The sequence below is a fragment of the Oryctolagus cuniculus genome, chromosome 2, assembly GCF_051225735.1.
Source record: "Oryctolagus cuniculus isolate XC-2025 breed Fujian yellow rabbit chromosome 2, ASM5122573v1, whole genome shotgun sequence".
Lineage (NCBI taxonomy): Eukaryota > Metazoa > Chordata > Mammalia > Lagomorpha > Leporidae > Oryctolagus > Oryctolagus cuniculus.
In genome coordinates, this window is record NC_142868.1 from 35727051 (window position 1) to 35740448 (window position 13398).

The window sequence follows — 13398 nt, forward strand, 5'->3', positions numbered from 1 at the left end:
GGGAGACTCCAACCTCATCCAGGCTAGAAAAGACTCCCAAACGGCCATTGTTCTCGCCAGTCACTTAGTCAAGGGTGGAATGCATCCCAGAGATATCAGGAATTGATTTTCCTTTCTCTGTGAGATGCTCTTATTTTCCCGTGGAAACAACTTTAGTCCTGGATTGGGAAGAGGGGGCAATATTTCCAAAGAAATAACTTGCAGGTTTGAGCTGGAAATTTCCTTCATCTAGTTGACTCTGTGTTTGCTAGACAGAGGAGGAAAGAACTCAGTTCTCCATGGTGTTTCTAAATTGTAGAAATAGCTCTGCCCTGACTATGGGGGTACGCCAAAGAGTTTATGAAAAATGGAATTAAAAAATAAGTTAATTGTAGGGCAAAACAATTTTGAAATCCATGTGTCCAAGCCTGGAGCTCCATCTGGGTCTCTCATGTGGTGGCAGGGGCCTAAGCACTCGGGTCATCTGCTGCTGCTTTCCCAGGCACATTATCAGGAAGTTGGATTAGAAGCAGAGCAACTGGGACTTGAACCCACTGAGCCACCGCGCTGGACCAGAGCTGGTTCATTCTGCCGACAGCCGAAGTCTCAAGCCCATGCCTCACTCACAAGCTTGCTCCTCAAGGCACCAGGGGCCAACCTGCAGCACAGCCAGTACAGGAGAGATGCACCATTGCATGGGACCCCCTTCCTCAGTGTGAGGTATCTCCCACCTTGGAGCTTAGCCTGGAGTCTGAAGACCCTGGTGACACCCTTTCTCAGCTGTCCTGGCAACTAGGCCAGGCATGCATGGCTGTCACTCTGAGAGGAGTCTGTACAGAAGCAGGTGGCGGCGGAAGTGGCAGATACAAGTGGCTTGAGGAGCTGTCAGCATCTGTGTGTAGCAGAGTTCAGGGTGGGTGGTGGAGGTGCTTCAAGTTGTGGTATCTGGACCGAGCATGGCAGCATGGTGGCTCCTTGGGACCCACTCCAGAGCAGGATCGGTGACATTGTTCTGTTCATGTAGTCTCCAAGCCTCGTAATCCAGGTGAACCCTTTGATATCTTTTACTTACAGCTAAGTATCCTAGCTGATACATTCAGTCTGTTGGAGGGCAGGCCTACAAGAGTTTTAGTTGAGGAGCGGGCTTTTAGTGCAGTAAAGATAACACACCCCATATCGGAGTAGCTGGGTTCCATTCCCGGCTCCAGCTCCTGATTCCAGCTTCCTCCTAATGCAGAGTCTGGGAGGCCGCAGATGATGGCTCAGGTGAGACCTGGATCGAATTCCCAGCCCCTGGCTCCAGCCTCAGTCCAGCCCCAGCTGTTGCGGTATGTAGTACCCCATTACTATCGTAATGATCCCAGAAGATGCAGATTTTTAAAGGTAGTCCTGGGGAGACATTTAATACAGAATTAAGACACCAGTCAGGATGCCTGCATCCCATATCAGAGTGCCTGGTGCGAGTCCTGGCTCTTCTGCTTCTAATTCAGCTTCTGTTCATGTATGCCCTGGAGAGCCGCAGACATAGCTTAAGTACTTGGCTACCTGTCACCTACATAGGAGATTCAGGTTGAGTTCTGCGCTGCTAACTTCAGTCTGGCCCAGTCCTGGCTATCACATTGGGGAAATGAACCAGCAGACGGAAGACTCTTTGTCTCTCTATTCTGCTGCCTTTCAAAGAAAGTGAAAATAAATAAAAAGAAGCTTTTTTTTTCTTTTTCTATCTCTTTTTTTTTTTTTTTTTTTTTTTTTGACGGGCAGAGTGGACAGTGAGAGAGAGAAACAGAGAGAAAGGTCTTCCTTTTGCCATTGGTTCACCCTCCAATGGCCACCGCGGCCAGCACACCGCACTGATCCGAAGCCAGGAGCCAGGTGCTTCTCCAGGTCTCCCATGCGGGTACAGGGCCCAAGCGCGTGGGCCATCCTCCACCGCACTCCCTGGCCACAGCAGAGAGCTGGCCTGGAAGAGAAGCAACCGGAACAGAATCCGGTGCCCCGACCGGGACTAGAACCCGGTGTGCCGGCGCCGCAAGGTGGAGGATTAGCCTAGTGAGCCGCGGCGTCGGCCAAGAAGCTTTTTAAAAGTTTAGAAAAATAAAATAAGGGCCGGTGCCGCGGCTCACTAGGCTAATCCTCCACCTGCGGCGCTGGTACCCAGGGTTCTAGTCCTGGTTGGGGTGCGGATTCTGTCCCAGTTGCTCCTCTTCCAGTCCAGCTCTCTGCTGTGGCCCGGGAGTGCGGTGGAGGATGGCCCAGGTCCTTGGGCCCTGCGCCCGCATGGGAGACCAGGAGGAAGCACCTGGCTCCTGGCTTCAGATCATCGCAGCACCGGCCATGGCGGCCATTTGAAGGGTGAACCAAGAGAAAAAAGACCTCTCTCTCTGTGTCTCTCACTGTCTAACTCTACCTGTCAAAAAAAATAAAATAAAATATGGTATTGTATTTACAAATGTGATATCATCAAATTCACTTCTGGTCATGTAGTCGTGATATAATTTATTATTTCAATTATAAAGGTTAATAGTTCAAGCAACTTGACAGATCATACGGTTAAACAGTATGTGCTCATTCTCACGTTCTCTGGTATAAGGCAGGCTTCATGCAAAGTAGAGCCTGTGCTCGTTTCAATGCTGTGTCTCTGGGGTTGGTGTTGTGGCTTAGGGGAGTAAACCACCACCCAAAATGCCAACATCTCATCTGGGCAAATTGTAGTCCTGGCTGCTCCACTTCCCATCCAGCTCCCTGCAAATGTGCCTGGGAAAGCAGCGGAGAATGGCCCAAGTGCTTGGGCCCCTGCCATTCATGTGGAAGACCCAAATGAAGTTCCTGGCCCCTTGTTTTGGTCTGGCCCAGCCCCTGGTGTAGTGGCCATTTGGGGAGTAAACCAGCAGATGCAAGATCTTTCTCTCCCTCTAATGCTGCCTTTAAATAAATAAATCTTAAAAAAAAAAAAAAGCCATGTCCTCAAGACATAGTAGATGTTGAGCAAACTCGTCTAGCAGGAAGAAATGATCATACTGCCTTAGAATTTGTGAAGAGGAGAGTGTGTATTATGTTTTGTTTATTATTCTGACTGTATCTTTTTTTTTTTTTTAAGATTTATTTATTTATTTGAAAGTCAGAGTTACACAGAGAGAGGAGGGGCAGAGAAAGGTCTTCCATCCGATGATTCACTCCCTAGTTGGCCACAACTTACGGAGATGTACTGATCCGAAGCCAGGAGCCAGGAGCTTTTTCCGGGTCTCCCACCCGGGTGCAGGAGCCAAAGGACTTGGGCCATCTTCTACTGCTTTCCCAGGCCACAGCATAGAGCTGGATCAGAAGTGGAGCAGCTGGATCTCGAACCAGCGCCCATATGGGATGCTGGCGCTTCAGGCCAGGGTGTTAACCCGCTGGGCCACAGCACCGGCCCCTCTGACTGTATCTTTGCAGAAGTGTTTTTAGGGGGTAAGACATGTTACTGTATAGTCTATATTCTCTTTCATTCCTAAATAAATGTGTGTTAGCAGCAAGTCTAACTCAGTTATGCTTATTTTGAGCACCAGTATCCCCTTTAACATTTTGTGTTTTCAGTTGAACAGAGAGGTTGTTGATGCACAAAGGAATCTGACTCAGGCATTCTTGGATTTCTCCATGTAAATGAATAGAGGCTAAGAGGGTATGTTTGTTTTATGATGTGACAGGATGTGAAGAAATGTTTTAACCTGGGACTGATTAGTTGTGGTGCAGTGGTTTAAACTGTTACTTGCGACACTGGAATCCCACATAGGAACATGGTACAAGTCCTGGCTGCTCCGCTTCTGAGTCAGCTCCTCAGTCACGTGCCCAGGAAGGCAGCGGAAGATGGATCTAGTGCTTGGGCCCTTGTACCCATATGGATGGAGTTCCAGGCTCCTGGCTTCTGCCTGGCCCAGTCCCCCAAGGCCATTGCTGTTATCTGGGGAGTGAACCACCAGATGAGAGATCTCGCCCTGTCTCTTCCGCTTTGTTACTCTGCCTTTCAAATAAATAAAATAAATCTTTTATTCTTAAAGAAAAATTTATCCTCTTGAAGATGAATTGAGTAAAGCGTTAGGCTTTAAAAATATCTATGAGTCTTCAATATTTTCCCTGTATTTGAAGCAGAATTTCAATGCATCTTTTAAACTTTTCAGAGTGAGGAGTTTCTATTTAAATTGTCAATTTATTTGCAAGCCTGCCGTTCTCTACAGACTTCACATAATTAATATCATAAACAATATTAATGATGCTCTTTGGTATTAGGATTGGAAATGAAAATTTAATTTTAAATATATTCTACAAATAATTTGATGTGCATTCTGTAAATGTCATTTTTAATGTACTTATAATTGTTTTCCCAACAACTTCCCTGGCAATAAGCCACACTCCACAGCAAATGCTTTATTTTCTTGGATTAAATTAAACAGCATATTTACCTTCTCCTTTGTTAGGTTTTTATTTGCTGTGACTCACTCTGCCAGCCTTGAATTTTACAAATAAACAGGAAATTCTGGTCACCTTTTGTCTTCCCATCATACGTGGAAAAGAAAAAAGAAAGAATAAACATAAATTTAAACTAAGAACAGAAGTGCCTCTGACTATGTTATTATAATCCAATTCCAAAGGATGGACAATTGTATTGACTCTCTAGGGCTGCTGTAGGAAGGTGTTACAAACCACACAGCTGAAAAAACAAGAAATCTATTGTCTCGTCTTTCTGGAAGTTAGAAACCTGAAATTAAAGTGTTGGCAGCACCATTCTTTCTCCTCTTGGAAACTTTACAGGAATCTTTCTTTGCCTCCTCTTAGCTTCTGCTAATATGTCAGCAATCTTTGGCACTCCTTGGCTTGTAGATGCAACGCATAATAATAATTAACACGATATGGACTCTTTTCTGGGGTTTGTTGAACCATGTTCAAGTTTTCCTCTCAAACTACTAGATCAAACTTTTCTTTTTTTCTTTAAGATCTATTTGTTTATTTGAAAGGCAGAGTGACACAGAGAAAGAGAGAGAGAGAGAGAGAGAGAGAGAGATTAATCTTCTACCCATTAATTCATTTTCTAAATTCCTGCAGCAGCCAGGGCTAAGCCAAGTCAAAGCCAGGAGTCAGGTTCTCCATTCAGTTCTGCCACATGGGTGGCAAGAACCCAAATACTTGGGCCATCTTCTGCTGCCTCCTGGGCACGTTGGCAGGAAGCTGATCAGAAGTGTGGAGTAGCCGGGACTCAAAGCAGGTACTCCAATATGGGATGCAGAGTCCCAGGCAGAGGCTTAACCTATTGTGCCACAAAACCCACCCCGGAATTTTCTTTCAATGAAGAAATTAACTAAGAAATAATTTCAATAATAGAATTGAAGGGACAGGCATTGTGGCCCAGTGGGTCAAGCTGCTGCTAGGGATGCCTGCATCCCATGTCTAGAGTACCTGGGTTTGAGTCCCACCTTCACTCCCAATGCAGCGTCCTGCTGTCATACACCCTGGGAAGGCAGCAGATGATGGCACAAGCACTTGGGCCCTGCCACTCATGTGGAAGACCTGAATGGAATTCCTATGCCCTGGCTTCAGCATAGCCCAGTTCCTGACTGTTGTGGGCATTTGGGGACTAACCTAGCAGATGAAAGCTCTCTTCTGTTGATGTATACATGTGTGCATATTTATAAACATGTACATGCGTGTACATATATATGTACACGCAGAGAATTGCATACACACGTATTGATGACATTTGTGCTGTCTCTGAAGAGCCCAAGTGTGCACACAGATTTTGAGCTCTTTGGATTCTAATACAGTTCTCGTGCCAAGTAACTGGTGAGTGAAGAGCACAAGTGGGAGTAGCGCGTTTGGTAATATCTTGAGGGGCAAGTTAAGAAGGTGTCCCTGTCATGGGCTCTGGGTACCGGAGGCTGGAAGGCTGTTCTTGACAGTGAGCTATTGGATCACTTCCAGATCACCTGGTGAGACTGAAGGTTTGACTCCTCTTACTTCTCTCCATAGTTCACCCCTTTGTCAAAGGAGAGGGCCTAAGTGATTTGAGTACTCTTTGAGCTCTAACATACTCATGAGAGTAGGTGGTCAAATGCAAACTGCATTCCCTTTTCTTTGTTAATATTTCAGCCTTCTGGGATTTTGATTAGATGAGAGATATATTGGGCCCTCTTTCTCTTGACATGAAGAAAAGAGCTTTGAGGTAACCTGTGTTTCTCTGGCGGACTTTCATAAGCTATTTCACTCCATTGGGCTGCTTCTGAAGGCATTAGGATTCTAAAAATGATAGGGGGTCAGCGCCGTGGTGCAGCAGGTTAATCCTCTGCCTGTGGTGCCAGCACCCCAGATGGGCACTGGTTCTAGTCCCAGCTGCTCCACTTCTGATCCAGCTCTCTGCTATGGCCTGGGAAAGCAGTGGAGGATGGCCCAAGTACTTGGGCCCCTGCACTCACATGGGGGAACAAGAAAGCTCCTGGCTCCTGGCTTCAGATTGGCCTAGCTCCTGCCATTATGGCCATTTGGGGAGTGAAACAGCGGATGGAAGACCTCTCTTTCTCTCTCTGCCTCTCTGTAACTCTTTCAAGTAAATAAATAAAATCTTTTTAAAAAAAAAAAAAGAGAGAGAGAAAGAAAGAAAAGAAAATGATTGAACTAAAATCACTGCTAAGTAAAGACCAAGCCAAAAGAAACTCCCTTTGAATACGTAAAATAAGACACAGTGCTTTAATAGCAAAGAATTTTCCACCCACTATATTGGCTAAAAATGGGTTTCTTACTACTATGCAGTATCTGTTTAGAAGTTTAGGTTTTCTGAGAGGCCTTTAAAGTCATCTGAGCCTTGGATGAGAATGAACCAGGGATCGTTGCCACTGTGCTGCAAGTTCCTCTTTCAGTTCTGACTGTCCTGTCTTCTCCACTGCCTACTTTCACTCTAACAGAGCCACCCGATAACACAAGTTTCTAGATGCCCAATTCCCACTCCGTTTAGGAAGTAAGTGTGTACTGCAGGGTAGGAGGCTGGTCTAGCGTTAAACAGCTACATGGGATGCCCACATTTCAGAACTGGAGGGCCTGGGTTGGAGTTCCAGCCTCATTCTTGATCCCAGCTTCCTGCAAATGCACACCCTGGCTCACCACCCGCATGGGAAGCCTAGCGCCATCTGCTGCTGCTTTCCCAGGCACATTAGTAGGGAGTTGGATCCGAAGTGGTGCAGCTGGGCCTTGAACTGTTGCCCACAAGGGGTTCCGGCATTGCAGGCGGTGGTTTAATCTGCTATGCCACAATGCCAGTCCCTCTGAAACAGTTTTAATTGGCTTAATAGATTTCTTCATGAGGTACAAGAAGGTATAGCTAAGAACTGAATAATGTAAAAGTCATACGTGAAATCATTTTTCTTCTCCTGAAAGTATTAAATCTGCATTTTTACAAGGAAGGATATTGATCTTTAGTTTGGGGGTCTATGTAGCAACTAAACAATCTATGAGAATATACACAGTTTAGGTTGCGTAGAGCTTTTTAAATGTTCTTGGATTTTCTAATGCATGTGTATGTTTTCATAATGAAAAGTAATAAAAATGGAAAATCTATTTAAAAGTACAAATAATTTTATTTAATAGCAGGGTAAAAAAATGTAAATTACAGGAAAACAAATATAAAAATGATTTCTTTGGATTTTGATCAAAAGTATAATTCATTTAAATACCATTCAGCACCCAAAACAGAATTTTTCAGGTTTCTAACAACTTAAAAAATCTCCTGGTTTACTTCTCAAATGCCTACAACAGCCAGAGTTGTGTCAGGTAAAAGCCAGGAGCTAGGAACTCCACCTAGGTCTCCCACATGGTGGCAGGGACCCAGCTACATAAGCTATCGCCCACTGCTTCCCAGGGTATGCATTAGCAGGAAGCTCTATTGGAAGCAGAGGGGCCAGGACTTAAACTAGGCTCTCTGCTATCGGATGGGCATCCCAGTGTCTTAATAGCTACGCCAAATGCCTGAACCACACATTTTTAATTTTACTGAGATTTTGTTATGATTAAAACACAGCCAGAGGGGTTGGCGCTGTGGTATAGCAGGTAAAGCTGCCGCCTCCTATGCCAGCATCCCGTATGGGTGCCGGTTCAAGTCCCTCTGAACTCCACTTCTGATCCAGCTCTCTGCTACGGCCTGGGAAAGCAGTGGAAGATGGCCTAAATCCTTGGGTTCCTGCACCCACATGGAAGACCAGGAAGAAGCTCCTGGCTCCTGGCTTCAGATCAGCACAGCTCTGGCCGTTGCAGCCAACTGGGGAATGGATCAGCGGATGGAAGATCTCTCTGCCTCTGCCTCTCTGTAACTCTGCCTTTCAAATAAATGGATAAGTCTTTAAAACACACACACACACACACACACACACACACACACACACAGCTAGAGAGCACAATCCCAATCCACAGAGTTGCTGTCCAACGCCTTTGTCATGAAGGAACCAATGAAAAGGATTTGGTATTGATAACATGGAAGGATCAAGTTCATTGCCTCCCATTTTCTTGTCGGTTCTAAACTGGAAATTTTTATCTATTGGGTGGTTGTGTTTCAATAGGTAGGGTAAAGTTTACAGTAAATTTTTCCTCTAAGAGTGCTTTGAGGTGTTTGAGATGAAAGAGAACAGAGCTGGGGTAGCTTCTATATGTCAGAATGGAGAACTCTCCTTTCCAATGTCCTTGTGAAGAGTTTTAAGCAGATTGCTTAAAAATTTTATTTAATCTTTAAAAATGGTATTGGTGGGTCCATGATTGGAGGTAGGGTGGTAGCAACTTGTCAACTTTTTTTTTTCTCTAGGATCCAGTTAAAGTGATAAGTAGATTTTTGTTAACAGTTCCCTTAAATTGATTGTGGCACACAGTTGAATTTCAAATGTCAGGGAGAAGTCACCTTACCTCTGACTTTCAACAACTACAGAGACAGCCAGCTCCATCTGCTATTCATGTTGAAATTCTCAAGAAGGGCCGGCCCCGCGGCTCACTAGGCTAATCCTCCGCCTGTGGCGCCAGCACACCGGGTTCTAGTACCGGTCGGGGTGCCGGATTCTATCCCAGTTGCTCCTCTTCCAGGCCAGCTCTCTGCTGTGGCCAGGGAGTGCAGTGGAGGGTGGCCCAGGTGGGCCCTGCACCCGCATGGGAGACCAGAAGAAGCACCTGGCTTCTGGCTTCGGATCTGTGCAGCTCGCTGGCCGCAACACGGCGGCCGTGGCTGCCATTGGGGGGTGAACCAACGGAAAAAGGAAGACCTTTCTCTTTGTGTGTGTGTCTCTCTCTCTCTCTCTCACTGTCCACTCTGCCTGTCAAAATAAATAAATAAATAAATAAATAAATAAAATTCCCAAGAAGATAGATGGAAGAGAGTAAGGAATATCTTCAATTTCTGAAGCCCAAGAAATGGTCTCTATCTCTAGTAGCTGTCTCTGATACATTTTTGAAAATAGTTAGCTTATGATAAATATTGCTTTTTAGTACATGTATTTATAAAATAGGAATTATTTTCTACCACATTAAAATCAAACACATGTCAAAGACTTTCTGTAGTTCTCTATAAGGGAACTGAGAAAGCTGTTAAAACTGGTTCAGTTGGGCCGGCGCCTCAGCTCACTAGGCTAATCCTCCGCCTTGCGGCACCGGCACACCAGGTTCTAGTCCCAGTCAGGGCGCCGGATTCTGTCCTGGTTGCCCCTCTTCCAGGCCAGCTCTCTGCAGTGGCCAGGGAGTGCAATGGAGGATGGCCCAAGTCCTTGGGCCCTGCACCCCATGGGAGACCAGGATAAGTACCTGGCTCCTGCCATTGGATCAGCGCGGTGCGCTGGACACAGCGCGCCGGCCGCGGTGGCCATTGGAGGGTGAACCAACGGCAAAAGAAGACCTTTCTCTCTGTCTCTCTCTCTCTCTCACTGTCCACTCTGCCTGTCAAAAAAAAAAAAAAAAAAAACTGGTTCAGTTGGGAGTCAAACACTACACATGGATATGGAGTAAAGGAATCCTGAAGTGAATTTTAAAATAGAAGCAGAGTGGATTTTTATATAGGAGCAGATAGGTAGAGAAGTCAGTTCAATACAGATGCAGAAGGCCGACTAGTGCCACCCTTCCCCCATCCCCCACCTCCTCCTCCCGCCTACCACCCAATGGTGTCTACCTTCTAATCCTCAGAACCTGCGACCAAGTCGGGTTACACGGCAAAGGGGAATTAAGGCTGCAGAAGGAATGAAGATTGCTAATCATCTGACCTTGTTACTGGAGACATCCAGTATTATCCAGGTGAACCCAATACCATTACAGGGGTCCTTGAAAGCGAGAGATGGAGGCATAAGATACTCAGAGGTGCTGTGGCTATAGAAGAGTGGTCAGAAAGTTGCAATGGCTAGGCTTTTTAAAAATATGTTTTATGTTTGTTCATTTTTATTTGAAATATGGGGGAGGGGGAGGAAGGCAGAGAGAGAGAGAGAGATCCTCCATCTACTGGTTCATGTCCCAAATGCCTACAACACCTGGAATGGGCCAAGCTGAAGCCCAGTCAGAAACTTCATCTGAGTCGCCCATGTGGGTGGCAGGGACTCAGTGTTTGCGCCATCCTCTGCTGCTTCCCAGGGACACATTAGTAGGAAACCCGTTTGGAAGCAGAGGTGGAGGCAGGACTCAATCTCAAGCTCTCCAATCTCGGATGTGTGCATCCTAAGTGGCAGCTTAACCCACTGCACCACAACACCCACGCCCACATGAATGGATTTGTAGTTTGTTTGCTTTAAGACTTATTTATTTGAAAGGAAGAGTTACAGCAAGAGAGCTGGAGAGACAGAGCGGAGAGATCTTCCATCTGCTGGTTCACTCCCCAAATAGCCAAAACAGCCAGGGCTGCACCAGGCAGAAGCCACAAGCCTGGAACTTCTTCCTGGTTTCCTGCGTGGGTACAGGGCCCCAAGAACTTGGGACATCTGCTGCAGCTTTTCCAGGAGCATTAGCAGGGAGCTGGATCAGATGAAGCAGCCAAGACTCAAACCTGTGCTCATAGGGGATACCTGGGGGTGTCAGCATTGCAGGCAGCAGCTTAACCCTGAATCACAATACAGCTGGTTTCAAAGATGGAGAAAGGAGTCTGAGAACCAAGGAACACGGTTGCACGTAAAAGATAGGATGGACTAGGAAACAAAATCTCCCTTAGAATCTCCAGAAAGGGATAGAGCCCTAAAAATATTTTGATCTTAGCCCAGGAAGACCTGCAAGGGACTTGTGACCATGGGAACTATAGGATAATACATAATTTAGGGAGGTGGGGCAGTGCTGTGGTGACCAGCATCCCATACGGGAGCCTGGGAAACCAGTGGAAGATGGCCCAAGTGCTTGGGCTCCTGCCACCATGTGGGAGACCCAGATGAAGCTTTTGGCTCCTGGCTTGGCCTGCTCTAGCCCAGGACGTTGAGGCCATCTGGGGAGTGAGCCAGCAGATGGAAGATCTCTCTCTCTAGCTTGCTCTCTCTCTCTCTCTCTCTGTAATCCGACTTTCAAAAAAATAAATAAATATTTAAAAAAATAAAATTTGTGGTGGGCAGTGTAACATAGGCGGTGTACCTGCAATAGTAACATTCCACATCAGAGTCCCAGCTGCTCCACTTTGGAAATGACTCCCTGCTAATGTGCCTAGGAAAGCAGAGGATGATGGTCTATTTGCTTGGGCCCCTGCCGCCCACATGGGGGACCCTAATGGGGTTCCAAGCTCCTAGTTTGGCCTGGCCTAACCCTGGTGGTTGTGGGCATTTGGGGAGTGAACCAGCAAGTGGGAGAGTGCTCTCTCTCTCTCTCTCTCTCTCTGTGTATGTGTGTGTATCTTCCTCTTTCAAATAAATAAATAAGTCTTTTTTTTTTTTTTGACAGGCAGAGTGGACAGTGAGAGAGAGAGACAGAGAGAAAGGTCTTCCTTTGCCGTTGGTTCACCCTCCAATGGCCACCGCGGCCAGCATGCTGCGGCCAGCGCGCTGCGCTGATCCGATGGCAGGAGCCAGGTACTTATCCTGGTCTCCCATGGGGTGCAGGGCCCAAGCACTTGGGCCATCCTCCACTGCACTCCCTGGCCACAGCAGAGAGCTGGCCTGGAAGAGGGGCAACCGGGACAGAATCCGGCGCCCTGACTGGGACTAGAACCCGGTGTGCTGGCGCCGCAAGGCGGAGGATTAGCCTAGTCAACCGCGGCGCTGGCATAAATAAGTCTTAAAAAAATTTTTAAGAGCATAGTAAAGACGAAGGCTCTTATGTACCGTGTAGGACCAGGCAATCCCCAGAATCCTCAGTATTCCATTCAAAGTATGTGCATTCCAAAGTCTTCCATTTTTCCTTACCTTACCAATTTTGAAAAGCAGCAATAATCTTTGTTTTTAATTAAGACCTTGTGGGGCTGGCACTGCGGCATAGCGGGTAAAGCTGCCGCCTGCAGTGCTGGTGCCCATGTGGCACCGGTTCCAGTCCTGCCTGCTCCACTTCCGATCTAGCTCTCTGCTATGGCCTGGGAAAGCAGTAGAAGTGCTTGGGCCCCTGTACCCACATGGGAGACCCGGAAGAAGCTCTTGGCTCCTGGCTTCGGATTGGCATAGCTCCGGCTGTTGTGGCCATCTGGGAGTGAACCAGCGGATGGAAGACCTCTCTCTCTCTCTCTTTGCCTCTGCCTCTCTGTAACTCTGCCTTTCAAGTAAATAATCTTTAAAAAATATAATTAAGATATTGTATGCAAGCTGTATCTGCAGAACTCATGAGGCTCACTTTCCAGGCACTAAGTAAAAGTAGGAACGGATTTCTACTGAGACGAATGACTCAGCACTTGGCAGGTACAAGGATGCCTTTTCCAAGCACAAGATTATTAATCACTGATGGAAGCAGACATAAGCAAATTAATGATGTGGTGTTCAGTAGAACACCCCATGAAAACTGGGGAGAGCCAAGTCATCAATAATTCTGGAATCAATTCTTACTCTATCAGCCAATTTCCAGCCAAAAAGGGTAATGGCTTTTTGGTAGCCAACTGCTTCAGTTTCAGGGCTTGTATGACACTGGAACCTTCTTACCGAAAATGAAAGTAAGCTGGGTAGCAGGAATTGACCCTGACCCTATGGAAATCCTTATTAAATACATATTAATTGAAAGGCACTGAAAAATGCAAAAATAGAAAGAAAAAGGCATTGATGTGGGCATTGTGGTACATCGGGTTAGGCTGCCACTTGGGACACCTACATCCCATATCAGACTACTCATTCTAGTCCTAGCTACTCCATACTTCCAAGTCAGGGTCCTGTAAACATACCTGGGAAGTAACAGATGACAGCCAAGTATTTGGGTTTCTGCCACTCATGTGGAAGACCTGGACTGAGTTCCTGTCTCCTGGCTTTGCTTTGGCCCAGCATAGTCCTAGCTGTTATG